Genomic DNA, 27,573 nt, shown 5'->3' with positions numbered 1-27,573 from the left:
GTCCTTATTCTGTGAGGCTACGCGTCTTCTTAAAAATAACTATTTCGGACTTCGGGAGAAGATGGCGGCTTAGTAAGACGCGCAGGTCTTAGTTCCTCCTCCAGAACAGCAACTAAAGAAACAGAAACAATACGAAACAGCTCCTGGAGCCACGACAGAGACCAAAAAGACAGCGTACCCCATTCTGGAATGGCTGAACGGGCAGGGAGAGTCCGCTGCAGTGAGATACCCGAGGGGCGCGCGCTTTCCCGGGCCGGGGCGGCTGGCGACTGGGGTCCCCTCTACGCACGTGGCTTCCCGGTCTGACTGGGAACGTTGGATAGCGGGGCCCACCTGCCACACTTGGCGTCTTGGGCCAGCTGGGCAATTTGGACCGGCACTCCCCCAAGCCACGGTGGCCGGCGACCCCCCCTCCACGCGCGGTTTCCCGGGCCGACTGCGAGATTCGGATTCACAAGTTAAAGGAGCCACAGCATCTTTTACTGGTGGGACCCGCAGACAGACAAGCGCCACGAGCGCCACCTACTGGGCAGGAAAAGAAAAACAGAGCCCAGAGATTACACAGAAAAACCTTTCAACCAGCCAGGTCCCACACCCGGGGAAACCTGATCAAATGCCCAGACACCAGCAGAAAATAACGGATCATGCTCGGAAAATTGAAGATATGGCCCAGCCAAAGGAACAAACCAATAGTTCAAATGAGATACAGGAGCTGAGACAACTAATGCTGAATATACGAACAGAAATGGAAAACCTCTTCAAAAACCAAATCAATAAATTGAGGGAGGACATGAAGAAGACATGGGCTGAACAAAAAGAAGAAATAGAAAATCTGAAAAAACAAATCACAGAACTTATGGGAGTGAAGGACAAAGTAGAAAAGATGGAAAAAACAATGGATACCTACAATGGTAGATTTAAAGAGACAGAAGCTACAATTAGTGAACTGGAGGATGGAACATCTGAATTCCAAAAAGAAACAGAAACTATAGGGAAAAGAATGGAAAAACTTGAGCAGGGGATCAGGGAACTGAATGACAATATGAAGCGCAAAAATATATGTGTTGTGGGTGTCCCAGAAGGAGAAGAGAAGGGAAAAGGAGGAGAAAAACTAATGGAAGAAATTGTCACTGAAAATTTCCCAACTGTTATGAAAGACCTAAAATTACAGATCCAAGAAGTGCAGCGCACCCCAAAGAGAATAGACCCAAATAGGCGTTCTCCAAGACACTTACTAGTTAGAATGTCAGAGGTCAAAGAGAAAGAGAAGATCTTGAAAGCAGCAAGAGAAAAACAATCTGTCACATACAAGGGAAACCCAATAAGACTATGTGTAGATTTCTCAGCAGAACCATGGAAGCTAGAAGACAGTGGGATGATATATTTAAATCACTAAAAGAGAAAAACTGCCAACCAAGACTTCTATATCCAGCAAAATTGTCCTTCAAAAATGAAGGAGAAATTAAAACATTTATAGACAAAAAGTCACTGAGAGAATTTGTGACCAAGAGACCAGCTCTGCAAGAAATACTAAAGGGAGCACTAGACTCAGATACGAAAAGACAAAAGAGAGAGGTATGGAGTAAAGTGTAGAAAGAAGGAAAATCAGATATGATATATATAATACAAAAGGCAAAATGGTAGAGGAAAGTACTACCCAAACAGTAATAACACTAAAAGGTAATGGACTGAATTCCCCAATCAAAAGACATAGACTGGCAGAATGGATTACGACCCAGCAATACCACTGCTAGGTATCTACTCAAAGGACTTAAGGGCAAAGACACAGACGGACATTTGCACACCAGTGTTTATAGCAGCATTGTTTACAATTGCAAAGAGATGGAAACAGTCAAAATGTCCATCAACAGACGAGTGGCTAAACAAACTGTGGTATATACATACGATGGAATATTATGCAGCTTTAAGACAGAATAAACTTATGAAGCATGTAATAACATGGATGGACCTAGAGAACATTATGTTGAGTGAGTCTAGCCAAAAACTAAAGGACAAATACTGTATGGTCCCACTGATGTGAACCGACATTCGAGAATCAACTTGGAATATATCATTGGTAACAGAGACCAGCAGGAGTTAGAAACAGGGTAAGATAAAGGGTAATTGGAACTGAAGGGATACAGACTGTGCAATAGGACTAGATACAAAAACTCAAAAATGGACAGCACAATAATACCTAATTGTAATGTAACTATGTTAAAACACTGAATGAAGCTGCACCTGAACTATAGTTTTTTGTTTGTTTGTTTGTTTGTTTGTATCTTTTGTTTTTGTTTTTTTCTTTTTCCTTTATATATATATATATATTTTATTATTATTATTATTTTAATTTTCTTCTCTATATTAACATTCTATATCTTTTTCTGCTGTTTTGCTAGTTCTTTTCCTAAATCGATGCAAATGTACTAAGAAATGACGATCATCATACACCTATGTGATGATACTAAGAATTACTGAGTGCATATGTAGAATGGAATGATTTCTAAATGTTGTGTTAATTTCTTTTCTTTTTTTAATTAATAAAAAAAGTTATAAAAAAAACAAAACTATTTCTATTGTAGAAAGCAATTAGAAGCATTCTCCTATTTTTGTCATGAAAGGGTCTCTTTTTAATCCCTATTAATACTTTTTGTTGTAAACTCTATTTTGTTTTTATATTAAATTTGCTATACTAGCTGCTATAGGTTAGTATTTGCATGGTGTACTTTTCACCATCCCTTTCTTTTCAACTCTGTATGGATTTGTTTTTGTCTAGTGTCTTGTCTATAGCATGTAATTGGATTTTGCTTTCTTTTATAATTTCATCTGGTAATTATGTCTTTAAATAGGTGACATTAATCCATTTACATTTATTGTGAACCATCTCATTTTATCTATCTTTTTTTCTTTTCATTTTCCCTCTATCTGTGCTGTATATTGAATTGGGTATAGGTATATAGAGCTTTCTTTGTCCTTCTATCTCTACTATTTGGAAGCCATGGGTTCTAGTTCTATTTATTTAGTGGTTTCCATTTAAGTTTTAACAACATATCAACTATAATTTTCTTCAACAAAATGTATACTTATCAAGTATTTCTGTCCTTTCACCAATCATGCCAAGAGCCATCACATACTTTAATGACCTTGAAACACCCACCATGTTGTTACTGTGAGGGATTTAGTTGCCCATTTCTCTCTATAAAGGAAGAGGATCGCTTACCTTGGCTCCTGGTCACAGAGCGATGCCTTGTCCTATTGCTTCTTAGCTTGCATATTTTGAAAATCCATGGTCCCAGGCAGAGGTTGGCCTGCCTGATTTCATGGGTGAGAAGACAGCCCTATGCCAGTGTTTGCCTTCAAGCAGTGAACCTCATTCTAATTAGAATGTCTTCTAATTCCCTGCACGGAGCACTTTAAGTACTCCTTGCCCTTCCAGTCCTGGAGCCCGGCAGGCCCAAGCTTCAGCCCCACTTGCCACTTTGTGTTTCTGTTCTTTGTCCACAAAGATGTTTACCTTGTTTTAGAGACTGGGTAAGCCTTTTTGGTTATCTCTTTTTATATTTTATCTGTCAAAATTTAGCAGTCAAAGTGTGAATGCTTGGAACCATTTTGACAGGAAGACCCCACAACCTGTAAGGGCAAATGAGTTTTTCCTGCTGTAAGAGGAAAGAAGGAAGAGAGCCTGAAGGCAGAGATGGCATGCTTTGTGGAGGTGACAAGACTTCAGTTGGCCAAACAGGCTCAGGATTGGTGGAGAGAAACAGAGAGGGCCTTCCAGGCCAGAGACACACCAAAAGAGGCACCTGGTTACATAGTCGTTATATAAGGGTGTGGGTATTTGCTTAAATTGTATTTCTGCCTCATACTGTCGGATCCATGAGAGTAGGGATCGTGTAGGTCCCCAGCTAGATCCCTAGCACATTTTTTTTTTAATTTTGTATTTGGCACAGAGTAGATGAAACAGAAATAAATAAATGCATAAGACTCGATAGATGGGCTTGGACGGCTGCATGGTCTGGCTGTTGGGAGTTTGACGGTCTCTTTCAGGAGCTATTAATAGAAGTGATTATATTATGACCATTGCGTTGGGGCCAGTGTTTGCCTTTGGCTTCTCCTGGCTGGTCAGATTCTCCTGGGGATGACTCAGGAAGATAAGCTCCTGGAGGAGAAGGCAAGGGGCCCTGCCATGTCAGCAGGCCCCAAAGAAAAAGATAAAACAACTCACAAGAGTTTTTAACAAAATACTTTATGTGGAGTGGCAGGATCCTCAGAAGTTGGCTATTATTATTATTATTATTTTTTTTTTTTTTTTAATTAACGGAAAAAAAGAAATTAACCCAACATTTAGAGATCATACCATTCTACACATGCAATCATTAATTCTTAACATCATCACATAGATGCATGATCATCATTTCTTAGTACATTTGCATTGGTTTAGAAGAACTAGCAACATAACCGAAAAAGATATAGAATGTTAATATAGAGAAAAAAATAAAAGTAATAATAGTAAAATCAAAACAAAACAACACAAAACAAAACAAAAACCTATAGCTCAGATGCAGCTTCATTCAGTGTTTTAACATGATTACTTTACAATTAGGTATTATTGTGCTGTCCATTTTTGAGTTTTTGTATCTAGTCCTGTTGCACAGTCTGTATCCCTTCAGCTTCAATTACCCATTGTCTTACCCTGTTTCTAACTCCTGCTGAACTCTGTTACCAATGACATATTTCAAGTTTATTCTCGAATGTCCGTTCACATCAGTGGGACCATACAGTATTTGTCCTTTAGTTTTTGGCTGGATTCACTCAGCATAATATTCTCTAGGTCCATCCATGTTATTACATGGTTCATAAGTTTATCTTGTCTTAAGGCTGCATAATATTCCATCGTATGTATATACCACAGTTTGTTTAGCCACTCTTCTGTTGATGGAGATTTTGGCTGTTTCCATCTCTTTGCAATTGTAAATAATGCTGCTATAAACATTGGTGTGCAAATGTCCGTTTGTGTCTTTGCCCTTAAGTCCTTTGAGTAGATACCTAGCAATGGTATTGCTGGGTCGTATGGCAATTCTATATTCAGCTTTTTGAGGAACCGCCAAACTGCCTTCCACAGTGGTTGCACCCTTTGACACTCCCACCAACAGTGGATAAGTGTGCCTCTTTCTCCGCATCCTCTCCAGCACTTGTCATTTTCTGTTTTGTTGATAATGGCCATTCTGGTGGGTGTGAGATGATATCTCATTGTGGTTTTGATTTGCATTTCTCTAATGGCCAGGGACATTGAGCATCTCTTCATGTGCCTTTTGGCCATTTGTATTTCCTCTTCTGAGAGGTGTCTGTTCAAGTCTTTTTCCCATTTTGTAATTGGGTTGGCTGTCTTTTTGTTGTTGAGATGAACAATCTCTTTATAAATTCTGGATACTAGACCTTTATCTGATATATCATTTCCAAATATTGTCTCCCATTGTGAAGGCTGTCTTTCTACTTTCTTGATGAAGTTCTTTGATGCACAAAAGTGTTTAATTTTGAGGAGTTCCCATTTATTTATTTCCTTCTTCAGTGCTCTTGCTTTAGGTTTAAGGTCCATAAAACCGCCTCCAGTTGTAAGATCCATAAGATATCTCCCAACATTTTCCTCTAACTGTTTTATGGTTTTAGACCTAATGTTTAGATCTTTGATCCATTTTGAGTTAACTTTTGTATAGGGTGTGAGAGATGGGTCTTCTTTCATTCTTTTGCATATGGATATCCAGTTCTCTAGGCACCATTTATTGAAGAGACTGCTCTGTCCCAGGTGAGTTGGCTTGACTGCCTTATCAAAGATCAAATGTCCATAGATGAGAGGGTCTATATCTGAGCACTCTATTCGATTCCATTGGTCGATATATCTATCTTTATGCCAATACCATGCTGTTTTGACCACTGTGGCTTCATAATATGCCTTAAAGTCAGGCAGCGCGAGACCTCCAGCTTCGTTTTTTTTTCCTCAAGATGTTTTTAGCAATTCGGGGCACCCTGCCCTTCCAGATAAATTTGCTTATTGGTTTTTCTATTTCTGAAAAATAAGTTGTTGGGATTTTGATTGGTATTGCATTGAATCTGTAAATCAATTTAGGTAGGATTGACATCTTAACTATATTTAGTCTTCCAATCCATGAACACGGTATGCCCTTCCATCTATTTAGGTCTTCTGTGATTTCTTTTAGCAGTTTTTTGTAGTTTTCTTTATATAGGTTTTTTGTCTCTTTAGTTAAATTTATTCCTAGGTATTTTATTCTTTTAGTTGCAATTGTAAATGGGATTCGTTTCTTGATTTCCCCCTCCGCTTGTTCATTACTAGTGTATAGAAATGCTACAGATTTTTGAATGTTGATCTTGTAACCTGCTACTTTGCTGTACTCATTTATTAGCTCTAGTAGTTTTGTTGTGGATTTTTCTGGGTTTTCGACGTATAGTATCATATCGTCTGCAAACAGTGATAGTTTTACTTCTTCCTTTCCAATTTTGATGCCTTGTATTTCTTTTTCTTGTCTAATTGCTCTGGCTAGAACCTCCAACACAATGTTGAATAATAGTGGTGATAGTGGACATCCTTGTCTTGTTCCTGATCTTAGGGGGAAAGTTTTCAATTTTTCCCCATTGAGGATGATATTAGCTGTGGGTTTTTCATATATTCCCTCTATCATTTTAAGGAAGTTCCCTTGTATTCCTATCTTTTGAAGTGTTTTCAACAGGAAAGGATGTTGAATCTTGTCGAATGCCTTCTCTGCATCAATTGAGATGATCATGTGATTTTTCTGCTTTGATTTGTTGATATGGTGTATTACATTAATTGATTTTCTTATGTTGAACCAGCCTTGCATACCTGGGATGAATCCTACTTGGTCATGATGTATAATTCTTTTAATGTGCTGTTGGATACGAGTTGCTAGAATTTTATTGAGGATTTTTGCATCTGTATTCATTAGAGAGATTGGTCTGTAGTTTTCTTTTTTTGTAATATCTTTGCCTGGTTTTGGTATGAGGGTGATGTTGGCTTCATAGAATGAATTAGGTAGTTTTCCCTCCACTTCGATTTTTTTGAAGAGTTTGAAGAGAATTGGTACTAATTCTTTCTGGAACGTTTGGTAGAATTCACATGTGAAGCCATCTGGTCCTGGACTTTTCTTTTTAGGAAGCTTTTGAATGACTAATTCAATTTCTTTACTTGTGATTGGTTTGTTGAGGTCATCTATGTCTTCTTGAGTCAAAGTTGGTTGTTCATGTCTTTCCAGGAACCCGTCCATTTCCTCTAAATTGTTGTATTTATTAGCGTAAAGTTGTTCATAGTATCCTGTTATTACCTCCTTTATTTCTGTGAGGTCAGTAGTTATGTCTCCTCTTCCATTTCTGATCTTATTTATTTGCATCCTCTCTCTTCTTCTTTTTGTCAATCTTGCTAAGGGCCCATCAATCTTATTGATTTTCTCATAGAACCAACTTCTGGCCTTATTGATATTCTCTATTGTTTTCATGTTTTCAATTTCATTTATTTGTGCTCTAATCTTTGTTATTTCTTTCCTTTTGCTTGCTTTGGGGTTAGCTTGCTGTTCTTTCTCCAGTTCTTCCAAATGGATAGTTAATTCCTGAATTTTTGCCTTTTCTTCTTTTCTGATATAGGCATTTAGAGCAATAAATTTCCCTCTTAGCACTGCCTTTGCTGCATCCCATAAGTTTTGATATGTTGTGTTTTCATTTTCATTCGCCTCGAGGTATTTGCTAATTTCCCTTGCAATTTCTTCTTTGACCCAGTCGTTGTTTAGGAGTGTGTTGTTGAGCCTCCACGTATTTGTGAATTTTCTGGCACTCTGCCTATTATTGATTTCCAACATCATTCCTTTATGGTCCGAGAAAGTGTTGTGTAAGATTTCAATCTTTTTAAATTTGTTAAGACTTGCTTTGTGACCCAGCATATGGTCTATCTTTGAGAATGATCCATGAGCACTTGAGAAAAAGGTGTATCCTGCTGTTGTGGGATGTAATGTCCTATAAATGTCTATTAAGTCTAGTTCATTTATAGTAATATTCAGATTCTCTATTTCTTTGTTGATCCTCTGTCTAGATGTTCTGTCCCTTGATGAGAGTGGTGAGTTGAAGTCTCCAACTATTATGGTATATGAGTCTATTTCCCTTTTCAATGTTTGCAGTATATTCCTCATGTATTTTGGGGCATTCTGATTCGGTGCGTAAATATTTATGATTGTTATGTCTTCTTGTTTAATTGTTCCTTTTATTAGTATATAGTGTCCTTCTTTGTCTCTTTTAACTGTTTTACATTTGAAGTCTAATTTGTTGGATATTAGTATAGCCACTCCTGGTCTTTTCTGGTTGTTATTTGCATGAAATATCTTTTCCCAACCTTTCACTTTCAACCTATGTTTATCTTTGGGTCTAAGATGTGTTTCCTGTAGACAGCATATCGAAGGATCCTGTTTTTTAATCCATTCTGCCAATCTATGTCTTTTGATTGGGGAATTCAGTCCATTGACATTTAGTGTTATTACTGTTTGGATAATATTTTCCTCTAACATTTTGCCTTTTGTATTATATATATCATATCTGATTTTCCTTCTTTCTACACTCTTTTCCATATCTCTCTCTTCTGTCTTTTTGTATCTGACTCTAGTGCTCCCTTTAGTATTTCTTGCAGAGCTGGTCTCTTGGTCACAAATTCTTTCAGTGACTTTTTGTCTGAGAATGTTTTAATTTCTCCCTCATTTTTGAAGGATAATTTTGCTGGATATAGGAGTCTTGGTTGGCAGTTTTTCTCTTTTAGTATTTTAAATATATCATCCCACTGTCTTCTAGCTTCCATGGTTTCTGCTGAGAAATCTACACAAAATCTTATTGGGTTTCCCTTGTATGTAATGGATTGTTTTTCTCTTGCTGCTTTCAAGATCTTCTCTTTCTCTTTGACCTCTGACATTCTAACTAGTAAGTGTCTTGGAGAACGCCTATTTGGGTCTAATCTCTTTGGGGTGCGCTGCACTTCTTGGATCTGTAATTTTAGGTCTTTCATAAGAGTTGGGAAATTTTCAGTGATAATTTCTTCCATTAGTTTTTCTCCTCCTTTTCCCTTCTCTTCTCCTTCTGGGACACCCACAACAAGTATATTTGTGCGGTTCATATTGTCCTTGAGTTCCCTGATACCCTGTTCAAATTTTTCCATTCTTTTCCCTATAGTTTCTGTTTCTTTTTGGAATTCAGATGTTCCATCCTCCAAATCACTAATTCTATCTTCTGTCTCTTTAAATCTATCATTGTAGCTATCCATTATTTTTTCTATGTTTGCTACTTTATCCTTCACTTCCATAAGTTCTGCGATTTGTTTTTTCAGTTTTTCTATTTCTTCTTTATGTTCAGCCCATGTCCTCTTCATGTCCTCCCTCAATTTATCGATTTCATTTTTGAAGAGGTTTTCCATTTCTGTTCGTATATTCAGCATTAGTTGTCTCAGCTCTTGTGTCTCATTTGAGCTATTGGTTTGTTCCTTTGACTGAGCCATATTCTCAATCTTTTGAGCGTGGACAGTTATCTTCTGCTGCTGGCGTCTGGGCATTTATTCAGATTTCTCTTGGTGTTGGACCCAGCAAGGTTGTAATATTTTTCTGTGAAATCTCTGGGTTCTGTTTTTCTTTCCTGCCCAGTAGGTGGCGCTCGTGGCACCCGTTTGTCTGCGGGTCCCACCAGTAAAAGGTGCTGTGGGACCTTAAACTTTGGAAAACTCTCGCCGTCCTGGGGGTTCGCTAGCCGAAACGGCTTGAGCCGGCCCGGGGTCCGAACGCAGGGAGGGTTGCTGGTCGCCACAGCCAGGGAAAGAGCCCGTCCGAATTTCCTAGTCGGCCCTGGGCAACACGCGTGGCGGGAGGGCGCCAGCGGCAGCGGCCCGCCCGAGAGAGTGCACGTTCCCCGGGAGTCACGGGTTTGGAAGGGGCCTCCCCCACCCGTCACCGTTCTCCGCGGCCTGGGGGTTTCCGATCCAATTCTCTCAGTTGGTCCGGGGGCTGCGCGTGGTGTGGGCGCTAGCCGTCTTTGTTTCAGGGGACCGCCTCTCCAATTCTCCCAGCCGGCCCGGGAAGGGGGAAGGGAGTAACTCCGGCCGCTTGCCACCCCGCCCGGTAAGGCCCGCGCGCCTCGGCGATCTCACCCGAGCTGCTTCTCTCAGCCAGCCAGCCGTTCCAGGATGGGGTACGCTGTCTTTTTTATCTCTGTTGTGGCTTTGGGCGCTTTCTGTATCGTTTCTACTCCCCTAGTAGGTGTCCTGGAGAAGAAACTAAGATCCGCGCGTCTTACTAAGCCGCCATCTTCCTATTATTATTATTTTAATGAGACTATTTTAAGTGAGCCTAACTCATTTTGTCAACTGGGGTTGGGGCAGTACTTTTATGCATAAATAGAAGAAAAAAAAAAAAGCTCATGCCAGAACTACTCTGAGTCACAGATTGTCATTCACCTCAGGGCTCAGATCTCAGGAGAGATGGCCTGCCAACATCTGTGAGTATCTTGTAGTGAGGAGAGGAATGCTGAGCACAAACAGAGTGATAGCTGACTCTGCAGCAGTTATCTGACAGACAGCCCTGAGGCACCCAGGATGTCTCATGGTCTGAGGGACTCAGACCTGGTCAGGAGTCCAATGAAAGTCCCTGGGGTGTGCTTACTGGCTCTGATCAGACCATATGGGGTCATGAATGTACTGCTAAGCCAGCCGTTCCCATGGGCATGGGGGGTGGGAGAGTGGTACTCTCCTTGGTCATCATGCCTGTGTCATGGGCCCCCAGATGACAGGAGCTAAGAATGGAAGAAGGGCGCTGTTACCAGAAGCAGGGAGACTAAATGTCCACACAGGAAGATCCATCCTAAATAGGTATGTACCCAACAGCAGAGTCTCAAAATACGTAAAGTGATAACTCATAGAACTAAAGGAGAAATAGCCAAATCCACAATCAGTTGGAAACTTCACTACTTTTTAGAAATTTCTCTGCAGCTTTGGAAGACTGGAATATAAATATCTTCTTTTACTTCCTGGAAAAATTGGAAGACTAATACCTCCTTACTCTCAAGGAAGGAAAATTATTTATTTTCCACTGTTAAAAATTCTTAGAATTTAGTGAACCATGGGAAATTGTTGTAGAAAAAATGAGGAAGGAAACAGTGCCTTTGAGAGTAAGCAGAGAGGAGAGAGGGATTTCACTCAGAATAAGAGAGGTCAAAGATGAGAATGGAAGTGAGTCTAAGAGGAAAACCACACAACGCTCAATGGCAGAGCTCAGAGAGATGGTGGGGCCCTTCTAGAATTGCTATTGGGTGCTCTAGAGACATGAATCTCCAGGCACTGGGAACCTTTCCAAAGTTTTCTGCACCCCAAGTGAGTGAGTGCTGCTGGACCTGAAGGGGTCATGAGAGTTATGACAATGAATGTCTAGGGGGCCACCAATGGGACAGCTTACTAATGAAAAGAGGGGCCTCCCTGATGTCATGGTGCAGCCTGAGACTGCAGAACCCACACAAAACCTGTTGGGAAGTAGGGGAAGAGATCCAGTAATGACTGAGATTGGATTACCAGCATGGTTCAAATGGGAGTTTGAGTTGAGCTAATTTATTTCTTCCTTTCCAGTCTTATGCCTTTTATTTCTTTTACTTGCCATATGGCATTGACTGGATTTCCCATATGATGTTGAATAGGGGTAATGACAGGATATCCTTGCCTTGTTCCTTATCTTGAGAAAAAGCACTTATTCTTTCACCGCTTAGAATGATGTTTGCTATTGGAAGTTTCCTGCTGCTTCTGAGTTTTGAACGAATGTTAAATTTTGTCAAATGCTTTCTTTCCATCTGAATGGAAATATGGCCATGTGGATTTCTTCTTTAGTCTGTTAATGGTGAAATACATTGATTTTTCAAATGTTGAACTAGACAAGAATTCCTGGAATGAACTTTTATTGGCCATGATGAATCAACCTTTTATGTGTGGTGAAATTCTATTTGCTAATACTTTGCTGATGACTATTTGCATCTGTGTTCATGAGTGATACTGATCTGTATTTTTCTTTTCTTGTGTTATCTTTGTTTGGTTTAGGATAATGATGGCCTCAGGATGAATTGGGGAAAAGTTCCATATCATTCTATTTTCTGGAAGAGACTGTGGAATTGAATAAGTTTCGGTATTTTGTACCTTCCAAGGTTCAGTTCCATTTAATTTAAAGTTGTCAGATGTATGGGCCTAGAGTTTTTCTAGAATTCCTTCCCCCCCCCCCCCCCATATTTGTGAGTTCTGCAGTGATGTCCCCTTTTCCATTTCCGATATTGGTATTTTGTGTCTTCTCTCTTTTTTTCTTTGTCAATCTGGTTAGAGTTTAATCCATTTCATTTATCTTTTTAAAGAAACAGCTTTGGGTTTCATTTATTAATTGTCTTTTTCTGTTTTATATTCTTCGATTTCTGGTCTAATTTTGTTATTTTCTTACTTCTTACTTTTAGTTTAATTTGTTTTTTTTTCTAATTTATTAAGATGGAAGCTTAGATCACTGATTTGAGACCTTTTTATTTTCTAGCATATAATTTAATTTTAATTTTATAAATTTTCCTATAAACACTGCTTTAGCTGCATCCCACACATTTTGATACATTATACTTTCATTTTTTCAGTTCAAAATATACTTTGCTTCACCTTGAGACATCCTCTTTGATACATGGATTATTTAGAAGTGTGCTCTTTAATTTCCAAATTTGGGATTTCCAGATTTATTCTGATGCTGATTTCTAGTTTAATTCTGTTGTTGCCTGACAACACACTTTGTATGATTTAAAGTCATTGAAAGTTGTTTGGGTATGTTTTATGACCCAGGATATGGTCCATTTTGGTGAATGTTCCAGGTGAACTTGAAAGAATGCTGATGTTGAGTGGAGTGTTGTATAAGTGTTAATTAGGTGACACTGGTTGATAATGTTGCTCAGGTCTTCTATATCTTTACTGATTTTTTTATCTTCATGTTCTATCAATTACTGATAGAGAAGTATTGAAGCCTCTAACTATAACTGTGGATTTGACTATTTCTCCTTGTGTCTATCAGCTTTTGCTTCATATATTTGTAGCTCTTTGTTGGTACATATATATTTAGAATTATTATGTCTTCTTGGATATTTGAGCCTTTTATAATTATATAATGTCTCTCTTTTATCTCGATAATGTGCCTTGTTCTGAAGTTTTTGTTTGATATTAATAAAGCTAAGCCAGCTTTCTTTTTTCAGTGTTTGCACTATTTCTTTATATTTAAAGAAATTTTTCGTAGAGAGCACATATTTGGGTTTTGCTTTTATGTCCAGTCTGGTAATCTGTATTTTAATGAATGATCTAAACATTTCATTAAAAAAGAAATTTTACTTCTCTATATTACTTTTATGTAATACAGCATGTAATATGTAATACTACATTCTACATTTTATTTCTGCTATGCTGTAAACACAAAATACACACTGTTTCAGTTTTGGACAGTAGTCATTTTTCTTTTAGAGCAATGAAATGTTTTTTAAAAATAATTTTATCTTACCATCATTTATTCTATTTCCATTGCTTGCAAGCATTTTTGTGTGTGTGTAAATCCAGGCTTCAGTCTGGTATCATATTCTTGTACCTAAAGAACTTCTTTTAAAATTTCTTGTACTGCAGGTCTACTGAAAATTATTTTGTTCAGTTTTCATTTGTCTGAGAAAAGCTTTATTTCTCCTTTGTTCTCTCTTTTTTTCCACATGGATAGGCACCAGGAATCAAACCCAGTCTCTGTAATGGCAAGAGAGAATTCTGCCACTGAGCCACCATCGCATGGCCCTTTCCTTCATTTTTGAAAGATATTTTCAGTGGGTATAGACTTCTGTGGAGATTGTTTTTTTCTTTTCCAGCACTTTAATGACACTCCAGTATTTTCTAAGTTGCATGATTTCTGACAAGAAGTCTGCTGTACTTCTTTTTCCTTCTGTATACACGTTTTCTCCCTTTGTCTGCCTTCAAGATGGTCTCTTTAACTTTTGTTTTTATCACTTGTAATGATATCTCAGGTGTGTGTGTGTGCGTTTTGGTATTTATCTTGATTGTTTTTCTCTGAGCACTTTGGATCTTTGGTTTGGTATCTGTCACTAATTTTGGAAAATTTCAGCTATTATTTCTTCAAATATTTCTTCTGCCTCATTTCCTTTTTCATTTATTTATTGGACTCTTATGTATATGTTAGAATATTTGATATTGCCCCACAGTTCTTGGATGTTCTGCTCTGTTTTTTATTTTTTGTTTTTTTCCGCATGGGTAGGCACCGGGAATCGAACCCAGGTCTCCACATCGGCAGGCGAGAATTCTGCCCCTGAGCCACCATCGTGCCTCCCTCTGTTCTGTTTTTCCATTCTTTTTTCTCTTTGATTTCAGTTTGGGTAATTTCTATAGACCAGTGTTTAAGTTCACTGATTCTTTCCTCAGCTGTGTCAAGTCTATTAATGAATTCATTTCCAGCATTTTCATCAGATTGTTTCTTATAGTTCCCATATTTTGTTGAAAGTACCCATGTGGTCCTGCATTTGTCCATCTTTTTCAGTATAGCTTTTGGCATATTAACCGTAGTTATCTTAAATTCCCTGTCTGTGTTGTATCTAAGTCTGGTTCTTTCAATTACTGTGGTTTGGTATCTGGCAGGTAGTTCTTGGCCTGGAACACATTCCTGTCTCTCCCCCAGGAGTAGAGAAATTTTTCTACTTTTTTGATAATTTCTTTGGGGTAAAGAAATTATCTTTCTTTACCCCAAATCTGATGACTCTTCACTGGTGCCCTAATAGGTTGTTGTTACCCTTTCCTGTATAGATTAAGGTTTTTTTCCCATAGAAGAAATGGGAGACAGACATTTGAGTGGGGATTTGTTGTCCCTCTTCCTGTGGTGACTGCTGTTCCCCTCCCCCAGGCCTGAATCCCAAAGAAAACTTTCTAGGGATTCTACTCTACCTGGGGGTATGTGAAGAAAAGTCTGAAAGATAGTGCAGTCTCCTGCTATGGAATTCACACTTTCTTGCCTGCCCACACACAGTTTTCACCAGTTTGTTAAGTAATCCAGAATTCTCACAAGTGCACAGTTACATCTGCCCCAGTGAGTAAGTGTTTATAACCCATCTGTCCATGCAGACATCTGCCTTTCCTTAGCTTTCAGGTTAGTTGGTTATCTTACAACCACAGCTGTCTAGTTGGGTTAAAAAAAAGTTGTAAACTTGCAGTTTTCCAGCTTTCTTTGGTTGTTATAAGAGTGGGAGCAATACTTTTTCCAGTTCTCTGCAGCTGGAGTGGAAATTGGGAGTCAGAGTTAAAGGAAAAAATTTTTTGCTTGCTCACATGTCTAGACTGAATTGGTAATGACTTCTCATATAGTAAATAGCCATTTGGTCCTTATAATCCTGAGACGTGTGTAATTGATATTCCCATTTACTGGTAAGGCCCTGAGAAGATGAGAAAAGGAGGTGGAATTCCATTTTAGCCCGCAGGAATCACAGCACTATATTGCCTGCTGGGTCATGAGATTAGGGAGGGTGTCTGGGAAGGATGCAGTGTTGCCCTCTGTACTCACCCTGTGTGCACCAAGGTGAGCTTTTGTGGGCTGAGCTTGGGGAGTGACGAAGATGTTTAAGGTGAGGGGAAGGATCTGGCACGACTTGGGGCGGGCTGAGGCTTTAGCTGGTGAGCTTCACGTGTGGCCTCATAGGAAGTGGACCTGGGGAAAAAAGAACTAATGGCTGGGAGAGACGTGGAAGGCTTTCTAGTGAGCCCTTTGCTGCCCACATGAGAGAGTGCAGAATCTTCACAGCCTTGGAATGTGGCTCAGGACCAGAGCAGGGGTAGAGTTTTTCCTAACGGTCGTCGGGAATCCAGCCTTGGCCCTGGGCTGGGGTTTTGGGGGTGGGGTAATATGTGTGTGACAGGCAATGGTGGAGATGGAGCTGCAGAAATAAGAAACCTGAAGTTTCTGCTCAGTCTGAGCCCTCCCTTCCCTTCCTCAGAGGCACTGCCAGCCTCATTACTCCAAGGAACAGGATCACACCGCTTTCCTTTTACACACACACGCTCCCACAGACAGGCACTATCTTTTTATGACTTCCCTTTGAAGGTTTCAGTGGCCCATTCATCTACTTATTTGTTCATTTATTTATTTTTTTTTATTTATTTTTTTTTTTTAAAGAGGGAGGAAGGGAAGGAAAGACAGAGAGAAGGAAGGAAGGAAGGAAGAAAGGGAAACATCTTTAAACATTTTCTTGTTTTATTGTATTTTGTTTGTTTGTTTGTTTTTTACATGGGCTGGGGCCGGGAATCGAACCGAGGTCCTCCGGCATGGCAGGCAAGCACTTTGCCCGCTGAGCCACCGCGGCCCGCCCATTTATTTATTCAATACATATTCATTTGATAGGCTTTGTACCCTGTAGCCTGAATCTTCCTGAGTACCCTGATATTTCTGAATAAAAGAGATGGTTGGGGGAAAGCAAGCAGTTGAGTGGCTCTTAGTTCTCTGGTCTCCTCAGGGATCATCCTGAGTAAAGAAGGAGCCAGGCTCAGTTTCTGGGAGCCCCCACAGGTAAGTAATGTTCTGGTTTTACCTGGATGGCTAACCTGACAGCAGATCCCTGCTGGGGTATGAACTATGTCCTCCTTCCAGTATTCCTCTCTTTAACGAAAAAGGCACAGTTCCTCAAGGTGCTGTTTAACAGGCTTGTCCTAACCGGCTTCTCCTGCCTTCTCCCGGTGGGCCACCCTGCCAGATGACCTGCTGTTCCCAAGGCTGTACTTCCAGGTCCCCAAGCCATCCTCCTCCCCTCCGCCCTCACAACCATACCCTTCAAGACCCAGTTTAAATGCCACCTCCTCTATGAAGCCTTCCCTAAATTCTCCAATCAGAATTAATCATGCTAGCCTGTTTGCTCTTACACCAAATTGCTTGTACCTCTGATTTTTGTACTTAACCTCATTTGGTCCTGTTTCACTAGATTCAGCTTCTGGAGAGCTGGATTATCACTATTTCCCCTAACTCCTGGATTGTGCACCACATGTTAAAGTACGAGCAGGTGCCTTCCTATATAAACCCTTCTGTGGTCCCCCAAGTCCAATCTGCGTGATTTGGTCTCCTCCCAGCTTACCTCTAAACCCTTTGAGAGTAGAGACTAGGGCATAGCGCTGTCTCATTCCTAAGCGGGTTTCTAGCACATTGTCAAGCACATAGTATATGATCAATAAATAAATGTCAAAATGAAATTCTAGATGGTTAATTAAATTATTTCCAGGGAAAAGCAGCAGCCACATGCCAAGGAGAGGCTTGTTTCTTCTTCCATGTTCTCACCACCAGGAAAAAACTGGTGGCCTGAGGCTCTGCCTTGCTCATTCTGTATTTCTTTAGTGTGATTCAAAAAAATATATTTTTAAGGTATAATTACAAATATCTATGATCCATTCAATCTTAAGAATCCTATAACCAGCAAATTCATAGCATCAGCAATGAAATGACTACTGGTCGCTTTCTATCTTTTTTTAGAACAACAAGAACAAAGCTTTTGCCATCCTTTGCCTCAGTCTTGTAAAAAAGCAAGTGAAGCCTCCCTACTTTTCATATTTTGTGGCAAATTGATTTATGAACAAGAGTCCTTGGAGCTACAGAAGATTGTGGGGACTAGAGGCCACTTTTCCCTGGTAGCAGTAGAGGCATAACTCTCACCTCTGACCCCCAGAGCTGGGTTTGCCCTCACCTATTACCACCTACCTCCTGGCTCCAAGCTCCTCTGGTCTAAGACCGCTGCCTTGCTGTGTCTCGGTTTCCATGTCTGTCAAGTGGAGATGACAATACCTGGTTCTGGGGAGATAAAATGCAGTGAAAAACTACATTTTTTATTTTTTTGCAGGTGAAGAAAACTCTACATGTTGTACAAAATTCAGAAGCCCTTGTTACTGGACCTATCTCAGTTTTTACCACACTGAACTGCGTGTAGCCTCAAGGCAGAGTGGCCACGCCCAGGTCCCTGCTTTCTGCAGTTGGTGCCGTTAGCCCATCCTGCTTGGTTTCTTGTAAGGAGGACGTCTGTCTCCCCCATTTCCACTCACAAAGCACGCTGACCAAGGTCAATCTGAGAGTTCTGGGGGTCAAGCCTTTTTTGGTCTTTGCCAGGCCCTCAAGAAAATGCAAATGCTTCTAGAAGGCAGAGTCCAAAGCCTGCAACGTGTGACCTGTAAGCCCTAGTTGGAGGCTCGGTGTCACCTGGCAATCTTGCTGAAAAGGTTGATTCTGGGGCCCCAACCTCAGAGGCTCAGAGTCAATCAGTTACTGGGAGCAGGATCAGACCCTGTGTAGATTTAACAAGCTGCTCAATTTGGCAGGGAGAGAAAGGCCAGGAAGCCAAATTGCACAACACAATGGAGGAGCACTGTGTCAGAAAAATAAGATGCCAGCACTTAGGATGGAGGCATTTTCTCCCAAGGGAACCTGGGCAGGGGAATGTTCTCTCCAAAGGCAAGACAAGAGAGTCCTCCTGGGCTCAGGCTCAAGGCCTTGGGGGATTGCAGGGCTCAGGTACAGAACAATCCGAGGGCCAAAGCTGGGGCCACAACATATGCATTTCATCTCAAACAGCTGGATGAATGGAGATGAAAGAGCTCAGCTGGTGTCCTCAGGACTTAGCCCCGGCTCTGGCAGGCTGGGGTGGCCTGGAGTAAAGGCCTTTCCATTTCCTTGGAAGGGTGGTGAAGTGAGGATGAGTTCCCAGAGAGCCACTTCCTCTCACTTTCCTGGAAGGTAAACGACAAAGAGGTGACATAAGCCCTTCCCTCTGTCATTGTTTGACTCAGATGGGTTAAAGGGCCTGTAAGTTCCCTGGACAGTGCTTCGCAGCTATGGAAAATCCCCTCAGCAAAGCTTTCCTGACCCCTTGGCCCAAATTGTATGCTGTGTCCGGCTTTATGGCTTTCTAAAGGAAATGTCTGCATATTTGGGATATGATCTTATCAGATGCCAACCTGATCCTACTAGAAGCTTCTACTCTCTCTGTAGAGGTGAAAGTGAAGAGGCCGTGGTCACTGGCCTAGAAACTCCAGGCTTAGGAATGTGCAGAGACTTGGCATCTAGTCCTCTAACCTTGGTCTGGACTTGTTGCACCCAATTTTCTTCTCCTATAAATGATTGGAGTGCAGGGAACAGTAGTTAGAAGGACAGTTTTTCCCCCTTGGCTTTGGAAAGGTTTCTTAAAAAGAAAACTTACAGAGGAGGCCAAATAAGCAAGGAGCTGCTGCCATGTTTGAAATGGGAACTGCATCCCTTCCCCACTGCACTCCTTCCCCATGCCAAATAGAAACCCTGGGCCTACTTAAAAGCCCACTAATCCGACCCAGCCACTCCACTCTGAGGTACATACTCAAGAGAAATGACGATATATATTCACACAAAAAGACCTGGACACAAATGTTTACCACTTTTTTAGTAAAGGTCCCAAGTTGGAAGCAACGTGTATGATCATCAAAAAGGTGAATGGTTTGACACATTGTGGTGAATTCGAACAGTGGAATACTACTGAGCAACAAAAAGGAATGATATGTAATGACATGAATGAATCTCAAAATAATTATGCTTGAGTAAAAGAATGCAGACAAAAGGCATATAGTATACAATTGGAATTCATATAAAATTCTAGAAAATGCGAACTAACCTATAATGATGAAAAGCAGATTGATGGTTGCCTGAGTGGGGAGGCGAGGAAGGTATTGCAAAGAGGTAGGAGGAAACTTTGGGGGCTGATGGAAATGTACCGTATCTTGGCTGAAGTGTTGGTTTCATGGATGTACACATGTCAAAGCTCATTGAACTGTACACTTTAAACATGTGTGGTTTTTTGTATGTTCGTTATACCTCAAAAACGTTATAAAAGAAAAAAAAAGGCCACAAATCTCTGAGAACTAGCTTAAAAACACAAAAATTCTCACCAAAATTTCTCAGTAAAGCTAGTCTTGGGATCTCATTTTCTCCAAAGACCTGTGGCCGATGTTGAACCCAACTCCTGTCCTGCTAGTGCTCAGTGACCCAGCTGGTTAAAGTCTCTGGACATTTCCAGGAGGGGCAGATGAGAAAACCCTTTTTGTTGGGTAATAACATTGCAACACACTGCTTTCTATTTTCAGTGGGCTGTAAAGCCAGCGTCCCAAACTCCAATTTGTGCTGTGTCCTCCTTGGCCAGCACATCTGGCTGCTCTCCCATGAGCAGACACCTCTGGGATAACCTGAGCCTTCCAAAAACCCTGACTCCCACCCCTGAGTTTTATTTATGTTTTGCATGGGCAACAAATATCGAACCTGGGTCTCTGGCATGGCAGGAGAGAACTCTGCCTGCTGAGCCACCGTGGCCCACCCCTGAGTTTTATTTTTGATTCATCTTCATATTGTCCTCTTGGAAGAGCCTTGTTGAGGACAGAAATCTTCAGAGTATGAGAACCTGTCCCCTGGGAAGATGGTCCAGGAAAGGGGCCACAGGGAGGTCAGCAGACGGTGGAGGAATGCTTGCTCATGGATTTTTCCAAACATTTGAACAAAATGAGGAAAAACATGCTTGTGCTGTCAGACGTAAAACAGAGAAGGCAGATGTTTATGTACTTCTTCCTCTGCCAAGGGCCATTCAGTGGCTGTGGAGACTCAGAGATTCACCAAGAAATTTCTAATCAAGCAAAATGGTTTTTGCTTTGCTTTGGTTTGTGTTTCCTTTTCCCCCAGTACCTGTAATGTGCCTAGTGCAGTGCTAGGTGCCAAGGAAATGCATAAGAAGCACGTAACTGAGTGGACAGTCATTCCACCAGACACAAGACAGTGGGTAAGGAAGTGTAGGGGGGGCTAAAGGCCATTCCAAGGACTGTCCGAGTCTCCTCTCTGGCTCTAAAATGTTAGGGATTAGAGAACGGGAAGACTCTTTTGGTTCAGAATCATCAGAAGTTGAAAGTGAGGTTTAAGACAAGCCTCGGAAAGCCATGGAGAGAAGCAGAAATGATAAGAAGGCCTGATGCTAACACAGGAAATAAATGTAGCAAGAAAAATAGAATGGAGTTTTGTTCGATTGGATGTGATCTTCAATATGACTGTAATTATGGGAAACTTGAATAAAAAAGCAGAAATATGTTAATTCCATGTGTGTATATATATATATATAAAACACTACTGAAAATGCATCTAAACTGTCTGCAGAGATACACCTCAAAGTGCAAACAATGGTTAAGTCTGATGAGGTTATGCAGCCATCAAGGGGGACTTTGCTTTATCTATATTGTTCAAATACTTTATAATGAACTGTATTCCCAAGAGATCTGTGAATTTTTAAAGTAATGAAATATATATTACTAAATATTTATTAAATATTCCAGCCACAAAAAGAGAGAAATATAGTATGAGAATTGGAAAACCACCACACATACGGCTTATCTCTTTAAAGGTCTCCAGTTTTCAAAAAACAAGGGTTTTGCCTCTCGTGGGGGTGGGGGTGGGGTCCTGGGTCATGGGGAAATCAACAGCTGACAACTGTCATCTCTGGTCTGTGACCTTTCTGGACAGGCTGTGGTCTCCATAGCAGCTTTGAGGCTGTGCTGCTTCTCTGTGTTGGTGGGTCAGGGGTGTAAGAAGGTAGAGGAGAAGTGAGACACAAGGAAAGTCCTATCAGTTAGCATACTAGGGAAGGAAGTTACAAACCCACAGCAATTCACAGCTATTTTCCTTCCAGATGGGGTGTGGGGAGAAAGACCCAAGACAGGTCTGGCTAGTGGGTTGTCTCTTGACTGGGAGGCAGTCTGTGCACAAGTTAAAAGTGGTTTGCAGGTGGGGGGATCTGCTGGTTTCCAAGTAGTGGTGAGGACACAGTTTGGACTGGGTTCGACTTGCTTGACCTGGGGATGGTTTCTGAAAATGCCCCCCAGACTGCTGGTGATTATCCCACAGTTTAAAGACACTTCCTAAAGGGGTCTGGATGGTCTGGCTGTCTTCTCGTTATGGAACTTCCTATTTACAGAGTGAGCCCAAGAGCTTTTTTCTCCATGCCCACCCATCCCCATCCCAGGTCAGCTCTGGCACAGGGAGGAGACTCAGGGAAGATGCAGATAACTTTAAAGCACGCATGTTGTTTGGAAGAACCTGAGACTTCTTGGCTGGGGTTTGCTATCTCTGAGAATAAAAGCTCAAGAATTTCAATGGAATGAATCACTATCCATATAACACATTTTAATAAATTTTGGTCAAACTGGAATCCATGCTGGATATCTCTCACACCCTTTCCTGCTTTATTGCTTTCAGAGCCAAATCCAGCCTTCTGAGGGAGTGTTGTGTTTATTTGTTTAAAAATAAACTAAATTCCTTTTAAGTTCCCAGCAGGCGAATGTCCCTGTACTGGGAGATTTCCAGTTGAGAAAGATCACATGGGAGATCTTTACCTAAAATCTCGCTATGATATAATTCAGTTTAAGCGGCTGTGAGAGCCTACCTATGGGGGCCTTTGCTTGGCCATTCCTCCTGCTTGGACTGTCATTTTCTGGATCTGGGAAACTGCTTATTTGCCTTTCAAGACCCTGCTCTGGCGTTATCTCCTCTGTAGAGCCTTTCTTGGCTCTCTAGGCAGTTGGAAATGCCTTCCTTTAAGCTCCTTAGCGCCTCCTTGAGGGCACTTGGTATACCATGTGGACATTTTTCTCTCTCTCATTAGTCTAGAACCTTCTGAAGTGTCTAGCACATAGTAGGCCTTCAGTAATCTGTTTGGGAAAGGTATTTGCTTCCTGCATCATTTCTGATTTATATCAGGGGGAGAAATCAGCCTGGACCAGACTCTGCTTTTTGTTTTGCTTTGTTTGAGGACAGGAGGCTGGAAAGAGGATCCATGAGGGGATCCCTGAGGTTTCTCAGGCCTCATAAGGATATTGCTCCCACAGCCAGAAGGAGGAAGTATGGGGTTTCTACTGAGAAAAGGTCTTCTACACAGACCTGTAGTTCCAGGCTCTTTCCCAGAAACTCGAGGCTTGACCCCAGGGCAGTGTCCTGTCAAGCTCCTCCTGGCCAGGGCCAGTCTGTGTATTTCCTGGGGACTTCCTGACTCTGGGAACTCCTGAGCAACTTGGTGCCAGGGCCAAAAACAGGCTGGGGACTGACAAGGGGCTGATGAGCTGCTGATGTGCAGGCCCCACCTCTATTCCGATGATGGGGAGGAATGCAATCTAGAAAACAGCCATTGTGGGATGCCTGCCCCAAGCCGCCACTGGGTCCTAGCCTCCACTCTGCCCCAGTTTTCTACCTGTGGCTACTGAGGGCCACTGGCAAGGCATTAACTGGGAGAGAAAGCCTGGGGCCTTTTCCAGTTTTCTTCTACTGAATTTGCTTTAAAGGACCAACTACCTCCCCCCTCCCACATTCTACATGCCCCCTCCCCCACACTCTCCCCTGCACTTTCTCCCTCCCCTACTGCTATTGGCCAGGCAGGTAAGTAATGATTTTGCCCAAGTCCTTGAAGGAGAAATGAAGAAATAAACTAAGGATCTCAGGGAAATCTTGACTATCAATTATAGGAACTGGGCAAGGGTTGTATATATGAAATCATCCGTAGTACAGTGCTTGGGAAATTTAAGGGATTTTCAAGGGTGATTTTTATCAGTTTGATTTTCTACTTTCACTCTCACTTTAAGATAAGATGTGACCCCATGATTGTCAGGAATGACCTAAGCCAATTTGATTGGTCTTTGTCATGTTCTCTCAGCAATTTCCAGCAACAGGAGGTAACTTGTCCCCTCCTGCAGAAGCTCTCCACATGGTGGCATGTTACAATGAAAGCGAGGCTTAGATCCAGTTCTGCCAAGAGCAATCCTGCACAAAAATAGTGAGAAGATGTCCTCCTCGTTCTCTGCAAGCACGTATCTGATGCCTAGCGTGAGATGTGGGTGACACGATATTCTGAGGGTAGGGTCATCAAGGCACAGCAAGTCAGGTGACAGAGCCCTCCACGAAGTTGGGGAACCTGAGACCAGGTGCCGCTCAAGACTTAGGCTGGTATTCCAGAGGGTTAAGCTGCTGGGCTTACAAGGATTCTTAGACCTTGTCTTGCAAGGGTGGTGGATACTATAACTTCTTTCTCATCACCTTGAATGACATTCATTTCACCAACGAAAAACTAAAAATTATTTCTAACCTCTCTTATGTTAATTATTGCAACCTCTGACTTTGATTCTGAAACACACTTGAATCTTGTTTTAGCTACTTCTGGATTCCTAATTGTGGTGCTTTGAATGCTAACTAACCACTCCTAGGATGTGGATTAAAATTAGTTTATAACCGGAAACAATCTGTCAACACAGTTTAGATAAAAACTGGTATATTGAGACACAGCAGCTGTAATAAAAGAATAAGGAAGCTTTCTGGCAACTGGCGGGGAAAGATCTTAAGCGAAAAGAGCAAGAAGCAGAAATGAGTGCATAATATGCATATGTTGTTAAAATGGAGATGGAGGAGAATAAGCATTTGTATCTGTATAAACATATCCGGGAGGATATACAAGAAACTAATAAGTTATCTCTGTGAGTGAGGGTGGGAAACGACATTGAAAATTGGCCTAATAGAGGAAGTAGGTAAAAGTAAGACTTCTCCCTTTGTGTTTTGACATTGCTGTAATTTTTCCTAACGTGAATGTAGAGTCTATGCTAAGTAAATAACTATGTTAATTTTCACAATACATCGATTGCACTGTTTATACCAAAGAATTTTAAAGTAAATTTCAATACAGACTATATAACAGAAGCTTTCAGTTCTGTCATCGCTTTAAGGCAGTACTTCTCAAACCAGAGGTCAGGCTCTCCAAACCACAGGAGAAACCTCTTGCTGAAAGATATGGAAGGATGACAGGCTCAGCTGTATTCTCAAGTACAAAGTAGTTTTGTGGAAAAGTCCTCCTGGCTCGCGGTATACAACTAACTGTGAAACGAGCTGCTGTCAGTTGGTCTGTTTGTGCCCACATTATATTAAGGGTGGGTCATTGTGTGCGTCGTCTGGATGAGGTTTTTGGACTTTCTAAAGCAAATTTCATGCATCTTCACAACACCTCTGGGAAGTGAATACTACCCCATTTGACACAAGAAGAAACTGGAGCTCAAAGACCATGTGATGGATTAAAGTGATCCCCCTAAAGTAACCCCCAGATCAGTATTTTTATACTGATAATGAGTGGTTACATTCTGTTAGGAATTTATGTATTTGCACATTTAATTACTTAAGACAAGGGCCATCACTGTGCTTTTGACCTTTTTTGTTTGTTTAATTATTTATATACTGCCATTTTCTGAAAGGATGGAAGGAAAGCCTACATACATAAATGTCTGGGGAAAATGAAAACAAGAGGGAAGGGAGTAAAGTAAAACCCCCAAATCCTGCAACCTGGCAGGCCACAGCCAGTGCCAAAAGGAATGTTAGTAAGTCTGTCCCTGGGTGTCTTGTGGCCTGTGCCAGGCACCCCGAGGGCACAGATGCATTCACAGAGTGAATGTTGGTAGGATGCTGGGCTGCACAGTATTGTGACAGCTGACGGTCCTTACATGTCTTATATATAAGCAGACTTAGAAAGAAAGCCCAGAAGCTGAAAGACTCTTTCTTCCTTTAGTGATTTGCAAAGAGAAACCCTGGACCTTCTCTAGAGGGTGAGCAGTGAGCAGTACCGAGGCGTGGGCTGAGGCTTCTCCTTCTCAGCGCTCTCTCCACCTGCCGCCAGCGTGTCCAGGGCAGAACCGACCCCATGAAAGGGTGACTCTGGGCCACCTCCCAGGGCTGCTGCACGCTCATCTCCTTGGCTCCTGTTTGTATCCACCTGATGCCCATCTAGGAACCATGACGCTGCATTTTCTCATTTGAGTCTTTCGTAACCAGGTGTGGAGGGTAAGACAGGTGAAAGCTATTACTTCAACTGGTGGGAAAACAAGACCCAGAGCAGGAAACAGAACCAGGCCTGGCACCAAGTTGGGAAACCCTGTTCAGGAGCTCTTCCCACCACAGCAGATGCCAGGGGTGGAGTGTTTTTGGGATTTGGTACTCTTGGCAACTCCAGGCTGGTGAGACTTAGTCTGATTTGCCTCTATGTCTCCAGGGCGGGGCACAGCCAGGTGTGACTTCATGGGCTCACCACCTATGCTGTCACAGCAGGGACCCACACTCCGAAAGGCCCCACACTTGCTTTAGTGCTCTGCTGTCATCAACTTGAAATCCCTAATAGCTTTCTCCTTGAACTTGTACTTTGCGCACAAGGCTTGGTGGGACAATGGAGTGTGCCTGTGAGCCTAGGACATGTGCACAAATCCATGTGTCCTCCATTCCTTGCTACCCCATTTTCATACAGCATTTGCAGTGTCCACAGGATTCCTGTGGACCTGCAATAAGTAGGCATTCAGGGAGGCTCGGTGAGCATAAAGTACGAGGGTCACCTCAATGACTGAGTACAGTTGGCGGGTACTGACAACCACCAGAAGCCATGCTTTCCCTTGAACCATAATTTACTTTGAATGACTATAGAAAGAAAATAATGGTGTCAAGCAACATGAATGCCTGAGGAACATTATCATATCCTTTCTTATTCATGTTTCTTCTCTTTATTAGCCAATCACTTATGGCTAATGATGACGTAAAAGGAAAGAGAAAGGACAACCCATAGTTTTTTTTCCTTCCAGTCTCTTCCTACTCACCAGTAAGCTGAAGGCAGCAGTGTTGGCAGAATGTGCATGTATTGAGAAATGAAATGAAAACAGTTGAGTACATTTTGTGCAGCTTTCCATTGTTCTGGTGAAAATGAATTACATACGCATGTATGTATTATGAAATAGGAATTGTGTAATTCCAGTGATTCTGTGTATATGTTAAATGCCCTCATGTTTGCATCTAAAACTGACATTGCACAATATAAAGATGGGTGGTAAAATTCATGCTGAGAATTTAAAATTTGAATTTTTCTTTATTTAGGCTATGAAATGGTATAACAAGTTGAGAATGAAACCATACAAGAAAGGAAAAAAGCTTTATATTCCTTGGGCCCTTATGGGCACTTTTTCCTGTTGATTTGAATAAGGGGTCCTATGTTTTCATTTTGTACTGGATCCCACAAATTATGTAGCCAGCCCTGGTCAAAATGCAGATCCTGAATGAAAGAATGAACTAAGTTGACCAGGAGTAGAGAGAAAAACAGTGAATATTGTAAGCTAGTGATTATTTAGCAATTAGCTCATTTTAAAAAAGAAGGAAGGAAAGGGAAGAAGGGAGGGAGGAGGGAGAAAAGAGAAAAAAAAAAGAAAGAAAGATCAGGCTGTCTTCAAAAAAGAATTTTTTTTGAAAGTTAGTATTTTGTTTGGGAAAGTTAGTATCTTCTGAACTATTGTGACCTATAAAACTAAGCAATGAGTTTATTCATGGGATAGCATCATGCTCATGAGTATTTATTCAGTGAATATCTACTCTGAAGCATTCTCGCTTCCAGGTCTGTCTTTGGGTA

General features: G+C 41.3%; 1 long non-coding RNA gene across 1 annotated transcript; it reads right to left on the bottom strand.

The window, feature by feature from the left end:
- Nucleotides 1-26,215, bottom strand: LOC143662595 (uncharacterized). The gene is made up of 3 exons (XR_013165446.1): nucleotides 25,757-26,215; nucleotides 17,817-17,906; nucleotides 1-112 (listed from the first exon to the last, which is right to left on the bottom strand). It is a non-coding gene; the product is annotated as an uncharacterized LOC143662595 (long non-coding RNA).
- Nucleotides 26,216-27,573: the final 1,358 nt, after the last annotated feature.

Source organism: Tamandua tetradactyla, chromosome 18 (genome assembly GCF_023851605.1).
Source record: "Tamandua tetradactyla isolate mTamTet1 chromosome 18, mTamTet1.pri, whole genome shotgun sequence".
NCBI classification, from domain to species: domain Eukaryota; kingdom Metazoa; phylum Chordata; class Mammalia; order Pilosa; family Myrmecophagidae; genus Tamandua; species Tamandua tetradactyla.
Note: the sequence above shows the minus strand (reverse complement) of the source record. Positions and strands in the feature narration are given on the sequence as shown.